The sequence below is a fragment of the Scardinius erythrophthalmus genome (genome assembly GCF_964197995.2).
Source record: "Scardinius erythrophthalmus genome assembly, chromosome: 2".
Taxonomy (NCBI): Eukaryota; Metazoa; Chordata; class Actinopteri; order Cypriniformes; family Leuciscidae; genus Scardinius; species Scardinius erythrophthalmus.
This window is the reverse complement of record NC_138222.1, coordinates 56,751,826-56,775,790: the sequence shown is the minus strand read 5'-3', so window position 1 is coordinate 56,775,790 and position 23,965 is coordinate 56,751,826. Positions and strand designations below refer to the sequence as shown.

General features: G+C 40.2%; 1 protein-coding gene across 6 annotated transcripts in view; it reads right to left on the bottom strand.

The window, feature by feature from the left end:
* kdm6ba (lysine (K)-specific demethylase 6B, a) overlaps nt 1-23,965 on the bottom strand; it is a 93,187-nt gene that overhangs the window by 40,560 nt on the left and 28,662 nt on the right. For 4 of the 6 annotated variants that reach the window (XR_014029222.1, XM_081353086.1, XM_081353091.1 and 1 more), the window contains exon 3: nt 20,801-20,837. The gene's annotated coding sequence lies outside the window, so the exon portion shown is untranslated. Of the gene's footprint in view, nt 1-20,800; nt 20,838-20,916; nt 21,027-23,965 lie in introns of all 6 variants that reach the window. The other 2 variants (XM_081353088.1, XM_081353089.1) reach the window with 2 other exon arrangements.

Here is a 23,965-nt window from a genome sequence, read left to right as displayed (position 1 = left end):
CGTTGTCAAATATGTTTAAACTTAAATAAACTACCTATACAAGTAGTTATGTCTCTTTGTATTAATTTGTCCTGTTATTGACGTAATGCGCGTCATTGACAAAATGCGCAACCAGATGTTCGAATAGTTCGAACGTCATTTTTGAGCAATTTTGACAGCCCTATATGACAGTGGAAACACATCAAGCATTGGTCCATGTTTAAAGGAAGGAGATATGCCTTTTTATGTTGCACTTTAAGTTGTTTTTCATTAATTATGTTAAAAAGAAGATATTATGCCTTGTGCATTAATTAAAAATTATTTTAATTTAATAATTTAAGTGTTAATAAACACTTTTAATTCGAAAAATGATCCGATCCGTGACTCTGATCCGAGAAACGATCCGAACCGTGAGTTTTTTGATCCGTTGCACCCCTATTCTATATGTCTGTGTGAGCTTAGAGGTGTGTTGTATTCATCAGAAAGTCCATCTGTTTATAAAATTCACATTCACACAAAAACGCACTTAATTGCTCAAACTCACATATGATCCACACATGGTGGCTCTGAACCATCTCAAGACCACACACACGCACACACACACACACACACACACACACACACACACACACACACACACACACACACGCAAAGAACAACACACTGACAAGTATCAACGCACACACATATTCACACTTGTACTTAGGCAACACTTCATATAGCAACATGTACTCAAATTTTACTAATTAGTGTTCGTATAAACACTTGGAAATGGCCAAAGCCAACTCACTGTCAGCAAATCTAAAACATGCCACACGATGAACTATGTGAAAATGTCTTCAAAAGAGGAAGAGAAATCAAATTGAGAAGAACACAAAGAGCAGTATAAATTCGGTGAGGTGTGGGGATGTTGAGGGGGATTCTGGGAGTTTCGTTCTGACGTTTTGATTCCGAAAATGAAGAGGAAATCATGTTTAATATCATGTGAGAGCATACATTGCATCATTGGGTTAAGTTGACAATCCTCACAGCAGAACCTTAACCATATCCCTTTAATGAATCAGGGTTTTAAACAAATCAGTGGAATAAATGAGTCAATAATATGCTGGAAATAGCAGCACTCTTGGGATGCTCACTGCTCAGCCAATCAATTTTGAGGACTGGAACTAAAATGTTTAGAATTGCAAAAATTATGATTTTAACAAAAACAGCAAATACAACGTTATTCAAATATGTTCTTTTGTTTAAGTATATGCCCACTAATTGGCTTGCATGCTTTGTGTTCAGTTGGTGTATATTACTGATAGTGAGCGTGCAGGTGTATTCATGTGTGTGTGTGTGTGTGTGTGTGTACAGTGTTGATGAGGCAGAACTCAATCTGTTCCACACCTGTCCATCCCTCCCTGGGGGAGGAGCCTGAGGCTGCACACACACACACACACACACACACACACACACACACACACACACACACACACACACACACACACACACACACACACACACACACACACACACACACACACACACACACACACACACACACACACACACACACACACACACACACACACACACACACAAAAGCCTTTTGTGCTCCCTCTCATCTTCCACACGTGTACATATATACACAGAAATATGTGTTGCATGTGTGTGCATGCGTGAGATCAGGATTCAGGGCTGATGACAAACACACAGCAAAAGACAAACTAAATATATTTTACATAGCACGTTTGACAGGTGTCGTCATATCAAAGAGGTGTGTGTGTGTATATACAGGTAGTGCAAATATATAAGGAGAGATGAGGATGTATAGAGAGCGAGAGAGCAAGCGTTTAGTGTGAGGGAGGGGGAGGTGGGTTACTCTGGGACGGCAGAACCCTGTGACATGACACAGATGCACTGATGCTGAAGAGAGCGAGAGCGAGAGAGCGAGAGAGAGGAGGGGGATGGGAGGAAAGGAGGAGGGGTGTGAAATCACACTGCTGTTCTATTTATTCTCAACCAGAGCACACGAATGCTCACACACACACACTTACATACATACACAGCAGGGGACGCCACTATAGCTGCAAGCAAATGGCTCCACATAAACATTCAATGAAAGCAACATCCACAGTGGCCTGTGATACTGCTGCTAAAAACAAATGGATCAGCTCTACACACTCCTCGTATCTCGCACCTGCCGCACTGAAGGTGGTAACACGTCCACGCCACCTCACACACACACACACACACACAGAATGATTCAGTTCTCAGCATCTAAACTCCCAAAACCCGCCTCTCTTTTCTCTCTCTTTCTCATTCATGATGCCATCTTACAGCTAAGAGCTTCTAAGTGTCTCTATAAACAGATTAGTATTATTGTGATCTTAGAACAAAGAATCACATTACAACATCAGCTCACGCCATAAAACAGAGCCCTGTTTCCAAATCACGGGGTGCATTCAGGCACTTATCAGGGCTAAACAGTAACTGATGGCCAGTTATTTGCCAATTATTATTTTGTCAAAACAGTGGGAACGAGTAGAAAGTCAGCAAGCCAATCAGTTTTAAGTCGACATGCAATGAAAATGTGCAAATATATGCTATCAATCTTATTGTGAACGATTCATCCATGTGTGTTTAATTCTTTTAACCTTTTTTAATGTGACCCTTACAAGGTAACAAATGAAAAAAGAGGCCAAAGTAGGTATTCGATCAAAAGCAGTAAGTGATTTTCTCTGTGTATATTGTTGTTTGATTAACATTAATGACATAGACAGCAGCAGGTTTATTAGGCTGCTGTCACTTTAAGACCAAACGCACGGATCAGGCTACAGTACAGGCAAACTTCTCCCAACTGTTTGCATTCACATAAGACTTAACCGACTGTGTTTATGCAAACCTTATGTGTATTTGATAGTTTTAACACAGTAAGACACAAAAGAGAACTTAGTCCAGTACCCGCACTGTGACAGGCTTTTAGTATGCGTACGATTCACGCTCAGAAAAGCTTATGTCAGAATAGCGTGCAACTAAAAAGTTTAACTGGCAAGTATGCAAATAATAAAACTCGTAATGGCAAAGAACTGCAGTGTCAAGTGAGCGTCAGCTACCGCTGCATTGCTAAACGTGTGATGTGAATGTACGTTGCGCTACAGTATTTTATGACGGGGTGCCAGAACTGCAACTGATCGAATGTGTAGCACGATACTACGATCTCTCTTCAAAGGCATTTTAATCGTTCAAATAAACCGTGATATTGCACACCCCAAATGCCATTCATGAATCCTTTCCTGAGGCCTCATGATATAGTAAAGTGTCTATCGAATACACACTCCAGGATCTTGCTGGAAGTTGTAGACAATTCAGGTACTTTTCGCCTACTATGTTTTCGGACATACTACTCTAGTATTTGATTTAGGATGCAGCATAGGAGTTTAGTAAACTAAATTTAAAAAGTCGCCGTGTTTAGGCCTGAAACAGAAGGAAATCTTCAATGAGGCACCGTGTTGGAAACGTGTTAGTCAAACGCTTGCTTGTTTGTGCATGTGTGTAAAGTTTCTGGCCTAAAACTTTACATGCAGGTGAACTGGAAACTATGGGCAAGGGATTGGCCAATTTATTATGTGACAGAAAGACAAATTCAACTTCATCTACAAAACCAATACTCATTCATAAACACACACCCTTTAAACCAGTTGAGTTAGCGCTCCAGACGTGTCACACTACAGAAACAAGAGCAGTGAGAAATCAATTACAACATCAACAATGGCTTTGACTGCAACAAGACACACACACAGGGGTCGTCTATACAGGCTACCTCATCTAGAGGAAATGGATCGGGTTGCTGGAGTGTGAAATGCAGGAGAGGCAGAGCAAACACACATATACACAAATCACAGTCCAGAGAAAGGCACTAAATCTCGTACAGACCTGCAGAGAATCTCACTGTTGTGCAGCCTGAACGGCTCCAGTTCTTATCACACCCCTCACACACACACACGCACACACACACCTTAGAGTACAGACCTTACAAAACAGGTCAGAGTACAGTTAAAATCTCTCTCTCACAAGCGTACACACCTTACACAAGAGGTCAAAGCTCACTGGAGAACTGGGTTAGAAGGACGGCGCGCACTTAATGGTATTACAGAGGATAGAAAGAAAGAGAGAACAGGGAGGAAAAAAAAGTGTGATGACAGAACAATGAAGAAATGGGGACAGAAAGCAAGCTCAAATACACACTTTTGACCCTGAGATGACCTTTTTTCTCTCTCCATATCACTATGATCTCGGCCATCGATTGGCCGGGTGCCATTTCACCCATTGATGCTGTAACTCTATCGCTCAGTCACATGACTCCATTTAAGTAATGCAAAACGCCCATCGATCACTCCCAGGGGTCACAGAAGGGTCATACCCCATAATGCACTTTGCAGAGAGCTACATTTTGGGGTGTTTGATTATTTCATTGAGAACATGGTTTCCACCGAAACAAGTGTTTGATGTTCCACAATAGGGAAAAAAAACTGACATATGATATTTAGTTTTTCAGGTAAATCTGAAAGTATTCAGGTAGAGACATTGAATAATCAAATGTAAAATAACACTGTCTGTATTAATCAAATATAATTAGTCTTTGTTAAAGCTACAAAAGTGCATTTCTCTGTGCATTCTTTTGTTTGATTAACATTACTGGCTCAAACAGCAGCAGGTTTATTAGGCTGCTGTCACTTTAAGACCTAATGCACAGATCCAATATACTGATACGCATCCGTTTAATTTCTCAACTGTATATTTTCACTTAAGACATAAGTGACTGTGTTTACGAGGATACTCGCCGATATGGACATTTTGACAATTTTGAGTGTATGTGTCCGTTCAAGCACAAAAAAACGAGAAAGTTTTCAAAGTTTCCGTTCTCACCAATGACTAAACCCAAAATCCTGCACCTCATGCATATTAAACATGAGTGTGGAAGTTATGAGGTATGTATACTTAGATTTACAATGCAGTGAATAGTGATTTCGAGACCATATCATGGGTTAAACTTCATGTCACTCAATTTGTATGTGTTTAGCTATATGATTTACGTGTGTTTTTTGTGTTAATTTCCTTATAAACACTCCATGCACACTGAATGATAATATAGAATAAATTTGCCTGGATCCCAGCCTCACATTTTTTCGAATAAAAAGAAAAAGAAAAAAACACTGTAGCATTGATGCTGGAGAGACCAAAGATGCTGTTAAATATAAATAAACTCTATATTCCAGGAAAAGCATCTTTGGTTGTTTACTCAAGAGAGTGTGTGCATGTGCATGTTAGTACCACCTCATTCCCAGGGGACTCAAGCGAGACAAAGGAGGCGTAGAAACACAGGTGTGTGTTTGGAGTGATCGAGTTGCACGCTAACGATAATAAGGAATTTATGAGAGAGAAAACACGCCTGACTCTGAGAAAACAGACACAGAAGGGGAGACAGATATTCTCTTCACATCTATCCTCCCATCTCTGTGACTTCAACTAAATTTACCAAACAAAACAAATCAAAAATGATCTCACCAAGAAACCACTTGCACTGTCAGCATCCTAACACGATTCACAAGAAGCAGCAACTGCCATGACAAAATATAATTTACACGGCTAAAGTATAATTAAGAACACACAACAGTAGAGTCAAATTTTAGACTGGATTCTATTCTAGAGATAGAACTATAGACTGGATGGATGAATGGATAGATAGATAGAATGACAGAACAATAGATAGATAAGGTTATACTATGAAGTTCCAGTGCACTGACTAGTATTATAATCAGGTTAATTCTATGCATGTCAGTGTTTATAAGCATAAGCAATAGTTCCTCTCTCTCTCTCTCTCTAGCACATATGACTTGATCTCCGAATTCTGTACATCTTCCAATCCCCATGATGTTTGTGCATCTCTTTTTCCTCAAACTAACCAGCTGGGTGTCTATACCTTAACCACCTCCCCCTCTCCTCCTTCAACCAAAGAGCAAAACACCAGCCAAGCAACATTTCCCCTCCCCCATCCCCCTCTCCTTTTCTTCTCCAGGCAGCCCACTCAATCATTCCTACCTCCCTTCTCTCTCTCTCTCTCCATTCCAATGAATGCACAATCCCCCGTTCAGCCAGGCCTGTCCTGGGGGGGGTGGGGTTCAGGGGACACACACACACACACACACACACACACACACACACACACACACACACACACACACACACACACACACACACACACACACCCTCACCACATCTGCAGAAGAACAAACGCCCATCACAGGGAGTGATAAAGAGAGAGCTTATAATAGAGACTGAGTCAAAGCCAACATGATCCGGACATAAATCTGGGGAAAAAAACCTACCTAAATCAGTCTAAGATGATTTGATGGTCTCCCAGTCTGGTTTTAGAGCCGTTTTGGACACTTCAGCTGGTCAGACTGGGAAGTCTAAGCTAAATTGGCTAAACTCCAGACTAGGAAACCCACTTAAACCAGATAAGAACAGCAAACCATATTTAGGCTGGTTTTTCATCCGGGTACCAAATATGAGAGCATGGTTTCAGCCAAAATACCATAGCAATTAGTTATTTTACTACTCTAAACAAAATAATATTGGAAGCATTGCAAAAACTTTCAGTTTTTAATTAAATTTTTCCATTTTTTGATGACAGTGATGGCAAACGTCAAGTTAGCCAGGACTAACAACAGTGTTTTGACATACACGACTGCTCAAAACTACTTCAGAAATACACAAACAGCCCAGTCATTACCAGTGCTGACAATTAGATTAGCAGCTAATGAATAGATTAGCACGCTGCTAATCACTATGGCATTATGGGTAATAACAGTCCTCACACCACTAATGCTAACAGAGTTGGATTGTGCTCGGCTTAAACAGCAGCTAGTGGAACACGAAAGTAGGCTAAAAGCAAAAGCGACCTGAGGGCGACACACACGCGCTGATGAAAACAGGCACCGGCGACGCTACGCCAAATGCGTTTCAGGGCAGATAGTCACAATTTGCTGGAGATAGAGAGAATGAGAAAGAGAGAGAGAGAGAAAGAGGATGTTCTTCCGGTGGAGAACCACTGAGGAATGGAGAAACCGAATACTGACAGATGAAGACGTGAGATTGTTTTACAGATCTCCTGATGACAATGATGAAGTGTGCTCTTCCGGCAATGTTTTGTGTTTCTTTATCTTAGTGGAGAGCTTTAATGAGGGGCGGAGCCAGCAGATACACACCCAGCAACACGCACACGCACACACACACACACACACACACACACACACACACACACACACACACACACACACACACACACACACACACACACACACACATACACACAATGACTCCTGATTGATCGAAACACTCCAGGATGCCGGTAATGGATGTGGGTTGTCTGAGACGGACACACAGCCATGAGGAAGCGGTGGTTCACACACTCATGCCGCTGGGGTTTTACTCTAGTTCTCAACTAACACATAATCCATAACCAACCACCACTTCCCTAGGCCACAACAGACAACACACACCTGCAAAACAAATCACACAAACTCAACAAAGAGTCACTAACAGAACAGAAATCATGTCTGGAACAATCAGCTATACACCCTGCTTTTCCATATGGATGTGAGGGAAGGAGACACTGGAAATAGAACAGGCATTTCTGTTTTATCTTTTCTTTTTCGCAGTAGTGTGTGTGTGTGTGTGTGACAGGCAGAACATAAACAGAGCGAGCCGGACTTAGTACATACAACAAGCTTCCTTTGTGCAGCAATCCGACTGGAAAAAGCAGCGCAACTTTCTCTAGCGTGTGTTTTTATTCTGCTGAGCTGTCCAAACGCAGCCCGGATACTTTCACGAGTTCAGTTTAAATGCCCTGCTGGAAGCACAAAGAAACTGGATAGAGGAAGCTGCATGTCTTACCGTGTTTCCCAACGTTATTCCCTGTGTCTCTGAGGTAATCCCACACTGAGAGCTGCTCGTTCGGTCTGTTCGGTAAAATCTCGGCTCTTATTTTCCCTTTAACCAGCTGCAGGCTTGACTACCTGCCCCCCTTACACACACACACACACATGCACGCACACACACACCGGCAGCAGGGCTTGCAAACAAAAACACACCAGGCAAAAGCTGACACAGTGAAGAGGATGCAGAATTCCAGCTCCAAACAAAACAGAATTCCTTCTTTTTTTAGCCAAAGAAAAAAAAAAAACAGTGTGTCTCCCTCGTTCTCCTTCTCTATGCTTTCCTCCCTCAGTCCTTCTCCTCTCTCTCTCTCTCTCTCTCTCTCTCTCTCTCTCTCTCTCTCTCTCTCTCTCTCTCTCACTCACTCACACACACACACACACTCTTTCTCTCTGCTTTTTTTCCACTCAGTAGTCAAACAAAGAGAGGAAAGGAGCTGGTCTCTCACACACATACACATACACACACACACACACAGCGCTTAAGCCCAACCCCCGCTATAGGCCAGCCTGCCTCTCTTGGTTTTTTCACATCTCTCGCTCTAAACAGCCCCTCCCCCGTCCCCTGTCACCTCTCTCTCTCTCTTTCTCTCTTAGCCTCTTTCTCACCATCCCTCCCTCCCTGTGTGTCAGATAGAAGGGATCGGAGAGCGGAAGGGATCCATTTACTATATTTCATTCTCTCATTCCCTTCCAATATTTCTGTGATCTCAGAATCCGAGTGCATCATGAATCTGCACCAGAATGTGGAACAGATTTCTGCAGATTACCATCATTCGGAAAGTTATACACTTATATGCATGTTTGTTAATAAAATATTTTAGCTAACCACTATGGGCCAGATTTACTAAAGAGGCCAAATTAACGTGAGAGTGCAATTCCACAAAAGTGCCGATGGGAAAGGAACGTTCTGTGGATGATCGACTTACGGCAAATTAAAAAACACTGACACAGCAAATCATTTCAATAATGACCAACACAATCTACCAAAGAACATGCAAACTACTGTCTGGTTTAAAACATGCTTTTTTGGTGCGTTAAATAGCACAAATACCAGTAAACTGACTAGCGCAAACCTTAGTAAATCATCTTGCACGATTCATTTAAATACTCTCCTCCCATAAATGTTGCGTCTGAAAGGGAAACAAATGCATATGCAACAAGGTCAGGCACCGATTTTTCTCTTTTCAGCCCTAAGTTTTCACCGCGTATCTTTAGTGTCGAATCCACTGTTATAAATCTGGCCCTAAATGTGCAACACACTAAACATTTCTGTCAAAAAACATACAGAAGATGCAGGAAAAGTCAAAAAGAGGTTGAATGGACTACATATCAAAGAGGTCAGTGGGTCATTCAGTATTGGTCGGTTGAAATAAACAACATCATGCAGTTACTTCATTAGACCGGTTAGTGGCGCTAACTATAGGCTTGCTGTAGTCGTCAGTGTTATCAGTCCTGCATGCGGACGAACCACTAATATTTGATGTAACGGGTGGAATAATATTTCGGTTCGGGTCGGACTGTAGGTCCAATAACCAAGAATATTTCGACAGGCAGCTGCTTTCAAACATTCCCGAGCTTATTGTGTTCACAGTTACCCTGGAAATCCAGAGTTCTCACGAGAGCACAAGTTGAATTTGCTCAGCGAGTCACTCTGGCATTGAGTAATGATGCTCATAAACTATTCCCTTGTAGCCGAGCTGCACCAATCACATCGGGTTATCTGATATAGGCGGGCCAGAGGCGAGCTAAACAGAAGACGACAGCGCTGCAACGTCAAAGTCATGGATGAACACCAGTTGTTTGAAACGGCTTTGGCCGCTACAATGAACGAGTTAGACTTGGCTTTTTATCTAAAAGAGGAACAGAAGACGGCGCTCGAATCATTCCTTTGCAAGAAGGATGTCTTTGCTGTTTTGCCGACCAGATAAGGCAAAAGTCTAATCTACCAGTTAGCTCCGCTGGTAGCTAAGCGTATGGGGCTTAGCGAAAACCCACCGGTGGTTGTGGTCTTGTCGTTGATCGCCCTTATGGAGGACCAAGTGAAAGAGGCGAAGAAATTCGGTCTTTCAGCCCTGCAACTTAGCGACCCCGAAGAGGAACAGATCCGAAGCGGGCAATGCCAGATAGCATTCGGCAGTCCCGAGTCCTGGCTGTTAAAAAGGAAATGGCGAGACAACCTCTAACGGAAAAGTAAGCTATTCAATAGAAATCAGTAGTCTAACTACTCAAACTATTCTCCAAAACAAACTCGTTCCCGTCGCTCTGGATACGTCACCCAGTGTATTGCTGTGATTGGTCGTAGTGTTATCCAATTGCGTGCAGTGAGATTTTCAAATGCATGCTTGGTGCCGCCCCTCGAGTTGGGCGATTTTCATTCCTCAACGCCAGATCCTTAATCTTTCGGATTTGGGTCTGGATTTCCATAGTTCACAGTCTGAACTCGGAAGACCGTCAAAGGTTTCTAATTACAACGCGATTTGCAGCATTGAGCATCGTAGCCAATCGCGCTGAAACTGAAGTGAACGACAGCTTCAGTTCAATATAAAGGCAGCGCTCTTTGCTCGCTTTCTGTATAATAATCTATTCGCAATTTGAATAAAAGTTTTATTTTTCATGCTGCTAAGAGGAGTTTCTGAAGAGAAAACCTTAATTCACTCTTAATCGCAGAGTGAATCCGCTAAAACATTCCCCATATTATAAAGGCTCACATTTGGTGTTCTTTTAATTTATGGATACCTCTCAGCATCTGTATAGTCTATGGTTTGATTTATGCACATTTGTTCAAAATAGCCTGCATGGGCAGATTGTTGACGATGTAGGCAAAAGTTGTGAATTGTTTCCATGACACGTTAATTATTACCATGTTGGGCTTGCGTGTCTATAAAATGCATCAACAACTCAGAATGCCTAATGTTGGTTCGATTGCTTGTGTTACATGAGAAAATAAATCATTTTTCTCTGCAGGTGTAGCGGGTCGGGTCAGGTACGTTATTAAATTAGTGCTGCTGTGCTGAATTTTCAGCATCATTACTGCAGGCGTCAGTGTCACATGATCCTTCAGAAATAATTCTAATATATGATGATTTGCAGCTCAAGAAACATTTCTTATTATTACCAATATTAAAAACCAATATAATGTATATCTGCATTATTATTGCCTATAACACTCTCTCGATATAAAGGCATCAACCATTGAAAAACCTACATAGCTGTTAGATGGGATTGGTCAATGACAATGGCAGAAATGATTGATTTAGTGCAGAATATCTGTGGTTGGATGACTAAATCTAGGGGTGCTTATGTATGATTTTGTTTGAATGCACACTGTATATCATCAGGGAAATGTGCGTGAATGACTGAGATACGCATTTGTGTGTGTGTGTGTGTGTGATCAATGCGTGGGAAAGAGAATAAAGAAACAGCTGTTTTGTGCTGTAACTTTTTTCCTTTTGTCACCTCGAATCAGCCTCAAGCACACACACTCACACCCTTGAAAGGGGAGGACAGCAGAGGATATCCACGTGAAGCCGAAAACGTTCCACTGCGAGACCCAAAAGAGCAGGCTGGATGGAAAACCTGCTAACTTGGTGCAAAGAAGCCATGCTTACATTGTTCAGCAATCAAGTAGAAACATACACACACACACATAAAAAAGCTGTCTCCTGATACAATGATGCTATTCCAAGCTATTTTTAGCTTTCTTTCATGAATTCCATTCCCATGATCCAATGAAGATTAAAGTTATTCTAAAAATCTTCCTGAGAGAGGAAGGGAGGGAGAGAGATATAATTTACAAGCCAAATAAAGCCACATATACTATCGTCCTCAGTGCCGTTGGCCTAAGCATTACATAATTTCTATTGTATTGATTTATTACTGGAGATATCTGGCCGCCAACGAGAAGTGAAATATTTGACTCTCGGCCAATAGACAAAAGAGAAGCGAGAGTGTGTAAATGTATGTCAGGGAATGCTGGTGTTATCAAAGTCCTTTGTAGAGTTATGTAAGGGGGAAAAACCCCATTTGTTACACAAATGACAAATAACCTGCGTCAGCATGTCAGATTGCAATGCTCTGACCTTAATTAACAACCTCTTTACAAGTAAATCATCTTTTTTTAAATGCCATGCAAAAGCCTTAAAGAGATAGTTCACTCAAAATGAAAATTCTTTCGTTAATTACTCACCCTCGTGTATTTCTGTCCCTCCGTTGACAGCTACGCAACTACCACTTTTTTTTAACCACAACTAATGTGTGAGTTGATGAATGTTTATATGTGAATAAAAGTCTAAATTCAATCTGTTCATCATATAAAGCGATTGAGTCTCTTCATAAAATTTGGACTAAACCGCTCAATTCATATGGATTAGTTTTACGATCTCTTTATGAACTTTTTGAAGTGTCAAAGTGGTAGTTGTGTAGCTGTCAATGGAGGGACAGAAAGCTCTCAGATTTCATCAAAAAGATCTTCATTTGTGTTTTGAAGATGAATGAAAGTCTTACGGGTTTGGAACGACATGAGGGTGAGTAATTAAAATAATTTTCATTTTTGGGTGAATTAACCCTTTAAGTCTGAATTAAAATGTACTAGTCTGATTTTTGTGAAGTCTGACTGACTTTAACTAACCTAACTAACTTGAAAGTATAATAAAAATGTTTAACTTCCCAACAAACAAACATGACAAATTGCATAGTTTCCCCTCCCTTCTTTCTCCTTTACTTTCTTTTCTTGCAGAGAGATGTTAGAGAGGGAGCGGAGAGAGCAAGTGTTGACAGAGAGAAAGGAAACTGTGATAGGAGGAAAGGAAAGTGAGAGTCGCGTTCTTCGGCTCACAGCACAAATCGTTTCCTCTTTTCTACATTTCCAACTTCTCATTCCTCTTCTTCATTTAAAATAAACAAGGAGATGCTGATTAATTGGCAATTAACATCTAATGAGCTACAGCTGTGTGCAATTACCAATCAGCACATTCCTAACAATGCATCCCACAATGCACCATTTCAGTCTTTTCACATAGCTTTAAATGAAGTCGACTTCCTTTCGTAAAACTGTCAATCAATTCATATGAACACTGTTAACCCATTAGAATCATTATGAGCTGATTAGTAACAACAGTACAGCCACTAATACACTTAGGGCCCTATGATTTATGAGATTATGGATGAAGAAATCAAAAGCAGGGCTGTACAAGTAATCAATCACGATATGGTCTAGTGTTTGAGAATATTAAAGCACAAAAAGACGGCTATTGAAATCTGCATACGGCACAGTTTCTTCTACTTAACACATACTGAAGCACACAAAGGGCCCTATTTTAATGATCTAAGCGCATGGTCTAAAGCGCACTGCGCAAGTTCACTTAGAGCATGTCCGAATCCACTTTCGCTAGTTTAACGATGGGAAAAATGGTTTTGGGATTTACGTGCATTAAACCAATCAGAGTCTCATCTCCCATTCCCTTTAAATGCTAGTTGCACTCGCGCCATGGCAGATTCACTATTTACATGACGGAATTTGATAGTGGAAAGACCGAACGCGTCTCCAGAGCGCAAACTGATCTGCTCGTGCGCGAGGTTAAAGTGCGCAAGCAGACCATCTACGGGACAAGCCGGATTCCACCATATCTTCATGTACACAATAATAATCTTTTACATTGTAATCCTTTTATTTTAAATATTTGGCATGTTTGTGTGCTGCTGTGCGTCCCTGTGTGTTTAATAAGCAGAGTGTACAAGCACTGCGGACCCGCCTATAGGCGCACATTACTAACGCGCTCATTAAATAACCAAAAAAAATATTGCGCCATTGACTTTAGATCAGGTTTCAGTTTGTCAATGGCGCAGTCTACAACAGTTCCTCAAAATAGCAACGTGCCAACAATGCGCCAGAGCACACCTCGTTTTCAGACTAGCATGCCCATGCACGCAAATGCATTTACTATTTAAACAACGTGGCGCAGGACGTGAAAATGATAACCGCGTCGGGCTGAAACTAGCAAAAAACACTTGCGTCGCACCTGGCGCTGCTTTGCGCCGGGTGTAAGATAGTGCCCAAAGTGTTTTCAGTGTCTGCCGTCACACTACATGAGGACATGAACACATGAATTTTATCTCCAGAGCTGCTCTGAGTCACTTCACCAGCACTTCACCATTTCATATGATAAATTTAACTATCATCATATCATATACACACAGAAACTCAAAGGTCTTCATGACAACCCCTCAAAATAAAAGTTTGGTTTAACAAAAATATATTATTATTTTAATAGTAATGTAGATAATATATATGTGCCAATAAATACATTTTCAATCTTAGAATACAGATTTTTTAAAAAAAACATACGATTCCCCAAAATATTAATCAGCAGTTTTTTTTTGCCTCGGTGAGCCAAAGGTTTCTTTTTAAAAATGATTTAAAAAAAAATTAACAACACCAAACTTTAGATAGATAGATTTCAGTCAGACTAAGGCAATAATTTGCCTTTTTAAAATGTTATGTAACACTTTAGTTTGACTGAAATCCTTCAAGTCAGATTTTGTCGGAACTAATACATCTGCACGTAGAATCTCAGTATTATGTGCTTGCTCTGAAAGACAAAAGTTAACGCAATTATTACAATATTCAATAATACAAAAATAATAATTCCTTTGGAGAAAATGTAACCACCTATCTTATTCCAAACTAGGTGACTATATGAGCTCTACAAAAATCTGAAATGCCAGTATGTGTGTGAGAGACGGTCACGTGACTCTCACACTCCCTTTTTCATTAAAAACTGATACCTCAACCCATCTGTTCAAAATGAGGACTAGGAGAGAGAGAGAGAGAGAGAGAGAGAGAGAGAGAGAGAGAGAGAGAGAGAGAGAGAGAGAGAGAGAGAGAGAGAGAGAGAGAGAGAGAGAGAGAGATGGTATGAGAAGGGTGTTATGAAGAAAACTCTATTATCACTTCCTCCTATCCATTCTTGCTTTTGTCTAATTTTCTCTCTCCATGAGAAATCGTTTTCTCTCAGGATATAAATTAGTATTTGTGTTGTCTGACTGGCATCAGCATGAAATTATAGGTCCATTTCCACCTCCATCTGACTGTCAACCATCACAAGACTGCATCAATAATCTATTAATGCGTGCCAGCAAAATGCACACAGACACAGAGTGACACACACATTCCTACTGTGAATGTGAGGTGAAGGTTAAGTGCTATTCAATGTGCTAGTTTGCCACAGTCAGCCAGCCCTGATGAACATACACACACCTTCAACACTGATAGGATGTGAGCGCACCATTTACACATAACTACAAAAATACATCTGTTTACATCTGACATTAACATCTATGTCGGGTGGATCAGTTCACAAATGGCCAATTGAGACAGACTGCTGGCATGCATCTCCTGTGATCATTAGTGATCATATTTTATCGAGGAGATCGTCTTTGATTATGCACATAACTTACTACGTCAGTTTGTCACTGCATGTTCAGTGATTTTTTAGATCAAATAATTGCTTTCTTTGAAAGCTGTTTAACTATCTCCAAATGTGGTGTGTGTGATAAAATCTCTTTTTAAACTACAGTTCAAAAAGTCAGACGGAAACCTTGCATCTCCATATTTCGTCTTTTTTTTCATAAATCATTACTATTGGCCATTTACATCTGTCTGGGTTTTGCAAATATCTAACCAATGAACAGTATTAAAAAAGAGCATGTAGCTATACATTGTAACTCTCTTGGATAATCAAACTGTCAGTCAAACCTCATAGCTCCGCCCACCTCTATGGTGAACGCGAGCGTCTCTGCTTGTTTGCAATGCAATGGTAAATAAATAACTGGTTCTTTGAATAAGTACATCACTTTCTTTACACTCAAGAAACACTAAATAATGGCTAATGTTTTATGTATTTGAGCAGTGGAGAAAAGTGTCTTAGTCTGTATTTGTCGTTGAGTCATAGCCAATACTGTCTTAAATAGGCTGTGCGAAGCATTTCATCTTTAATAACATGAGATTTTGGCCAAATGACAGAAAAAACTGAGCACACACATAGCTACAATACACTTTATAACATATAAGTTGATGAAAACTTGCTGCCTCAGATGCAGCCGTACTAATGATGGACAAAACACAGATGTCAAATCTTCCGGTCAAAAACTCCATTTAGGCTTGATTTGTGTCAAATTTGTGTCTGATCAAAGTCACAATATCAACTTTGACAACGCAGTGTTTAATTATTAAAAAGAACACAGTGTTTTTTCCATTTCCTGAAAAAAAATTAGCACTTGTGGAGATACAAGCTTTCTGCCCGACAGCGACAAAATGCTTCTTGAGCAGCAAATCAGCATATAATGATTTCTGATATAATGATTAATGTGACACTGAAGACTGGGGTAATGATGCTGAAAATTCAGCTTTGATCACAGGAGTAATAATAAATTCATAATCACTAAAAAACCCTTACCAAACTCAATCTTTTGAACAATAATGTACCTGTATTTACTGCTGTTCATTTATGAGTGGTAGTACCCAAGACTGATGTTCGTACCAGGTGTAAAAGGGTTAAATTAAACTCTTCGGTTCTTTAGACTGAATCTGAGAAACATTACATTTCCCCAATCTGTGTTAGAGAAGAAACAGGATTGAAAAGAAAGAAAGAGTACAAGAAACATACAGTTTATTTGTAACTGAAAAACAGGAGCCAAAGTGCTTCCTGTTTAGACTAGTGGGAGTAAAAAGGGGGCGGGGCTGGCATCATGTTATTATGACATCATAGTACGAAAAATCCCAAGATTATAGTATTAAAACAATGCAGAGAAGAACCAAATCTGCTATTTCTTAAGTCAAAACTCAAAGTCAACTCACTTTTGTTCATAAGAGAAACAGATGGATAGAACAGAAAAACAGAGAGCCACGTGAGTTTGGTTGGGTTTGCAGTTTAGCCCCGGACATGTTTAGAGGGAGAATAGGAATTTGGAATTTGGAATTTGCCTGCTCTGTTTTCCAACCCCCCCCATCCCCTCCGCCTGGAGCTTGAAGAATGTGCCTCCACACAGCTGGCCAAACACACACTCGCACACGGCGAAAAAGAATCACATGCATGGAAATATACCTTATACACTCTAAAAAAATGCTGGGTTGTTTTAACCCAATTTTGGGTCAAATATGGACAAACCCAAACGTTGGGTTAAAAATGTCATTTAAAAATGTAACCCAACGGCTGTGATTGTCCATATTTGACCCAAAGTTGGGTTGAATCAACCCAGCAGTTTATCAAAACACATTCTGGGAGACGACTTTGCATGCACACCAAAGTATGTGCTACGGTTGCACACAGAAACGCATACATGCATATATTAGCAAGTGTTGCAAAGGAAAACTTTTGCTATGTGGAAAATATGAAGAAAAAAAAATTCACCTCATTTGCACATTGGAGAGCAAAACAGGCTGATTTGGGAATATCCCTCTTTTGGCTTGCAGGGAGTTAGTAGCGTGCATTTCATGACAGGGTGGAGCGATCCACAGCGGAGCGGGGTGGGGGTGGGGTGGGGGTTATCCAGCAGGAGGTGCAGGAGGAGGTGAGCGGGTTTAAGGGATATTTTTAGTAATGCTGGTAACACAGGCATGAACACAAACTATAAGCAGCAAGAGGAATCATATAGCTTGTATACACACACACTAACATGATCACATTCACTGTCTAGTTCACGTGGCGTAAGATAAATAAACAGGCTGAGGAATAAACATCAGCAGGAACTTCAGCAGACCAGCAGAAGCCATGACGACAACTCACAGATCCACACACGTTTTGCACAAGGCATTTACACACCTACTTAACCAGATGTGCAAACACAAACGCATGCACAAGCACACAGCATGTAGGGAAACTTCAAACCAGACTTTCACAGAGTTTAACCCAGGGGTCTCAAACTCAAGTTACCCATGTGGACCAAGCTAGCCACGTGGAGTTCTCCATTAGGGACCAGTTAAATAATTATATTTATATTATCACATATTACACTAATGTTTGACAATCCTGAGAGTTACAGGATTACAATAAAAGTCCAACCAAAGAAAATAAATGAATTTGCGGGTTGAATTTCTGGATAAACCAACACTTGTGGGCTGGTAGTTTGAGACCCCTGCTTAAACACCCACCTAATGATCACGTTAAGACTCAAGCTTGATTTCAAACGTCACTGCAGTGCAAAATGTGCAAATTATAATGCAATGCATGTATGCATATGTTTATAGCTAGCAACCTGAATAATAAAGCAACCGAAACAGGGTGGAAATTAATATTGCCATTAGTAATGCACAAACCAGATCTAAGATAAATGTGCAGGCTCAACTGAATAAATCATCTGTGAGGGTGTTCATCTTTGTACGACACTGCTCAGATCAGATAAAAAGAGCAAGCGTTCAAGCACATATGTGCCTCCGTCCCCACGGATCCTTGTTTTGCTATGGCAAAGATCAGAGACGCAGATTTATTCTGACCTCACAGAGATGGAAAAACAGGAAGAGAGAGAGAAAAAAAAAAGTCCTTTAAAAATCTGCTCCATATTTCCACCACATCTTGACCAACCGGGATCCCGAACATCAAAGAGTGTGTGTGTGTGTGTGGTTGAGCTCGAGCTCGTGCACCCGGATGCGTGTTTACTCAGCAAACACTTCAGTTCGGTTGCTAGGACACCTGTTCAGGACACATGCTGAAGCATGACATGGCAGGATGAACTTTGACCTTTATGAAGGTGACCTTTTCGACCCTGCAGTAGCATGGCTTTTTATGTGGTCAACTCTCCCATCTGATCTTTCACCTTTACCCTCTGGCCCTGCTGAGCCACAGCTTGCAGAGTTAGATGAAAAGTGTGTGTAGGATGGAGAATGTGTGTTTGTGTGTGTGAGAGTTATGAGAATGTAAAAGGTGTAAATACTTAAAGTTCACATGCAAACAGGTGTGAGTGTGTTCTTTAAATACACAATAAAATAAACATGCGTCAGGTTTTCATGTTTTATGGGGACGTTCTACATACATAATGATTTTTACACTATATATATTGATCCCCTAAGCCTAAACAACTCTCACAGAAAACATCCTGCATTTTTACATTTTCAGAAAATATCAAATGTATTATTATTATTATTATTTTTACAAATGAGGACACCCCTAAAGGAGGTTTTGGGAGATTTTGTCAGCTTTTCTGGGTACAAATTTGTCTCTAAACTATGGTAAAGTAGTACACAAACACAGACACACACATAAACATGCAAAAAAAGATGCAATTAATATGCTTTCACATTTAACAATTTGTCATGAGTACCTCTCCCTGTCTTTCCCATGCACTATGTGTACGTGACAATTAATAGACTGACAGATTTACACACACATTTATTGCTTGTACAGTATGTGTGTGTGACCTTGGCCCTGTTTACACCTGGTATTAACATCCGTCTTATGCAATCCGGTCACAAGTGGTAAACGGAGACACATTGCCGTTTATCTCTTACTACTACAATGTGACCAATGGTCAAGGTATTCAAACAGGACGGTGTCTGATTTCATGACTATATACGGTAATTTACTGTATCAGATGATGTTAATGCATGTCAGTGTTTTGAACCCTTTTTACACCTATGCTTAGTTAGCACTGAATTTTGATTAGCTCACTCTAGAAGAATACCAGCTTTAAACAGAGGATTTCAGTAGGTTGGTTAATAAACATTACAATAATAAATAATGGCATATTTTGATCTATGAGAGGTCCATGACACGGTAAACACTGTTTAGCGTTCAGTCTTGCTCCTGAAAACAAGGCCTGAATGTGAGCCCAGAAATCCCACAGATCTAATAAACTGCTGTCGGATCTGATCTACAGACCCTATTAAGCGCTCACTATTAGCTGAGTCAGCCACACACACACACACACACACACACACACACACACACACACACACAGAGAGAGAGAGAGAGAGAGAGAGAGAGAGAGAGAGAGGGAGGTGAAAAGGCACGTGCATCTGGATTCTCTTAGCTCACATACAAAAGAGTTAGTATGTGAAATGCTCTGAATGTGCAATCTCTGTGTGTGTGTGTGTGTGTGTTGGGATGTTCAGTCAGTGCTTTGATAGTTGCTGGAAGTTTGGAAAGGAAAGGCAACAAGTCCAAAGAGAATGAGGGACAGGGAAAGAGAGAGAGGAAGGGAAAAACGGGTCAAACACACAAACACAAAGCACATGCAGCTGGTCTGTGTTTGCCTCGGCACGTGAGTCTCGCTGACTTTCCTTACGGATTCAGGGAGTTTTTGTGTGCACGGATGCATATTCATGGCTACTGTTTACAAATGTGTGTTCAACTCCCTCGCTTCTGTCTTCACTGCACACACACAGGACCATAGAAAAAGAGTGAGTCACCTTTTGGGTTCAAAGGCCTGCCAAAAGTGTAAAAATAGAGCGGAAGAGAGACACAACCACAAAAACACTGACCAGAGACTGAGTCACTTCAGACCACATCCATCAAGCTACTGAAAAACACTGTGGTGTCTGTCTCAGCACACTTATTAGACAGAGACTTATGTGTCCCTCCCACTGTGGGCATCTTTGGCTGAGGGGGCGTCGGCCTGTCTAATCTCCACCCCTGTCCCGTCCCATCCCGCTCCTGTCTGACTCCAGCGAGAGAGTGTGTGAGAGACACACAGGCTCTGAAGTTTTGGATGTTTCTCTTTCTTTGGCTTTTACCGTAACCTTCAAATTTCCTTTGTGTCATTTGATTTCAGTCACTCAAACAGTGTGCAAACCCCACTGAAACAGACAGTTCATCCAAAAATGAAATTGAATGAAATTTACTTACCCTCATGTCGTTCCAAACCCGAATGTTTCTCTTTCTTCTGTGGAACACAAATAGGGAAAACTTTATTAATATCCAGTAGGACGGATTCATTACAATAGCATTACATCATGACTCACTTTAACACTTAAGTCCATGCAGCATTTTCCAAGAGCACGTTCACATTTTCACACAAAGATTTCACGTGCTTCAGATGTTCTGCAAAAAGATCCAGGATTCAAGAGTGAATCTAACAAATAAAAAGATGATGATTACATTTATGCATTTGGCAGATGCTTTTATCCAAAGTGACTGGCCTTCAGATGTTCTGCAAAAAGATCCAGGATTCAAGAGTGAATCTAACAAATAAAAAGATGATGATTACATTTATGCATTTGGCAGATGCTTTTATCCAAAGTGACTGGCATTACATTGCATTCAAGGTATACGTTTTAACAGTTCATGCATTCAAACCCATGCATGACCTTGGCAGCGCCATGCTTTATAGAAATGCCACTTGCTAAAAGTAAAGAAGTATACTTTAGAGTATAATGTAGTGAATGGTGCAGGTGTGATTAGTCAAATACACTTCATGGTCAAAATGCTTGTCTTGTCAAGGCATTAAAACAGTTGGTTTGCCTTGAATGAGGAATAAAGAGAGAAAGCGACTCACTGGTCTCAACATATTCATCAATTAACTTGAATTATTACTTAAAAACTTATGCTTGATGTAAAACTTAAACTATATTAATTAAAATACTTCAAAACAAGATTAGGACTGGGTTAAAAATATTGATTTCTCGATTTTAATCGATTCTCATTTTGATGAACCGATATCGATTCGTAAATCCCAAGAATCTTTTAGCCATTTTCAGGTGATGAATGAACGGATCATTGTAGCTCCCCAATAAGCTCTGTTACTGTGCTTTGTTACTTTTGATATGAAACAAAGTCTCAGCTTTCAAATTCTGTCTTATTACAAAATTTAAACAATAAATACCACTTTGTACTCGTTACATCATAAGAATGGCATCTACGCTAATTTTAGTGTCTTTGTTTATCCCGAGGTTTTCCCGCAGCTTGCCGGATCCAGGCCGTATCCAGATCTGATGAAGGACCTTCGCCTGGACCCGATGACAACGCAGTGCTGAAGTGCCAACTAGTCTCTCCCTATGGAGGATCCCTTTACCACTCTACAGACAAAGCGTTGTCGGGAAACTCAATTCGCGTATCTACCCCGAATTGATAAAATAAAATAAAATTCTGTATCAAAAATTATAAGGAAACACCAGTACTTTGTTTAGGCTTGGTTTGTAGGGAATTACAAACCTGCGTACATATATTCAAACGCACATAACTATAGAACCAATTCTTAATGCGCATGTGAACGCCATCAGCGTTTCTCACAGACTCGCGTTTAAAGTCTGTGTAGAGAGAATTGTGTCGTCTTAGCGGCCCCTAATTTAATAACAAATGATTGTTGCGACGGAAGCGAATCAATCATAACTAACTTTAGCTGGAAAATAACTTTATTAAAGAACCGCTATAAAGCCAAAACAATCTGTTACCTTAAATTATACGTTTATCTCTGTAAAGCTGCTTTGAAACAATCTACATTGTTAAAAGCGCTATATAAATGAAGATGACTTGACTTGACTTTAATGTGGCGTGACAGATCGCTGTAGCCTCGCAGTTCAAGTGAAGCGACAGGTGAACGGATCATCTCTTCCGCTTTACTACTAGTTACAGCATGAAATAAACATGGATGAACATCTCAAGGTGTTGAAAGATACAGTACAACTTAATCTGTATCATGTCTCTCATGCAATCTGTGTTTCAACCACAGAGAGAAGGCAATAAAACAGCTTGTAAACAATGTCACATAATGCTGCATTTACCTCAGAAAAGCCATTCAATGAGCATAAACTCGACAGTCAGCTAGAAAAATAACTCTAGAGAGGAGCATTTTGCTAAATAAATGCTCTGTATTGCATATTTATTGTAATTTTTTACTGTTCTACAATATTTAATGCAAGTTTGACTAAATCCATCATGTTTTATGACAGCCACTATTTAAATGTTTATTTCAAAACAAGTGGAAACATGATTATGTCATTAAAAAGTTATTATTATAAAAACATAATTTTAATGTACAAATTAACCTCTAATATTATAGTAATGTACCAACTGGGGTTCCCTCTACAGTTTACAGCATAAGTTGAGAATATTTTCCATGTACTCCATCGAATCGAAATTGCATCGAATTGTAAAATTTGTGTCAATATCAAGCCCTATGCAAGATACCAATGTTTATTTGATTTGACATAAAGGAATGTGTTTAACAACATATTAGTTTTTGCTGCAGTAAAACAGATATTGTGAAATTTGCATTAACTACTGAAATGTTGGTATTGTGACAACCAATAACCCTATTCCTTTTTTTGGGGCAAAACTACTGTCATGTACGGCTTACTGCTTTATTTCAAAACACGGTCATAAAAGTTCATACACACAGATAAAGCATGAGTGTTTTCTAGATACGTGTTGAGTGAGGGAGGAGGGATGACTGCAGGAATCTGTGTGTCGTGTGTGTGTGTGTGTAGTTATGTGGAGATGTGTTGAGTGCGGATGGGGGGTTTCACTGCCGTGGGGGAAGGGAGAACGTCTGGACGCAGAGGTCATGAGGGTTCAGGGTGTCTTAAAGTTTAGTACGCAGACAGACACACACACACACACACACACACACACACACACACACACACACACACAAACTTCACCCTCACTCAGACGTGTAAGGTCATGTTACTGCCCTGATTTCGCTATGCATGTAAACACCTTTACCACAGTTCTGCTTGCTTATTCAGTGTGACACGACTTATACCATAAATGAGGTTTTCTTGCATTGTCAGGTTTTTATAATGAGCTGATTTTTGACAGCTAAGAGAATTTTGTTGTGCATGTAAACACTGATATTACAGTAACAGTGATACTGATGACAGAAAGAGTCTAAATTTACACTACCATTCAAACGTTTGGGGTCGTAAGATATTTCAATGTTTTTGAAATAAGTCTGTCCTGCTCATCAATGCTGCATACTATTCTGAAATATTATTACAATTACAAAATATATATTTTTAAAAGTATTTTACTTCCTGTATGGCAAAGCTGTATTTTCAGCATCATTACTCC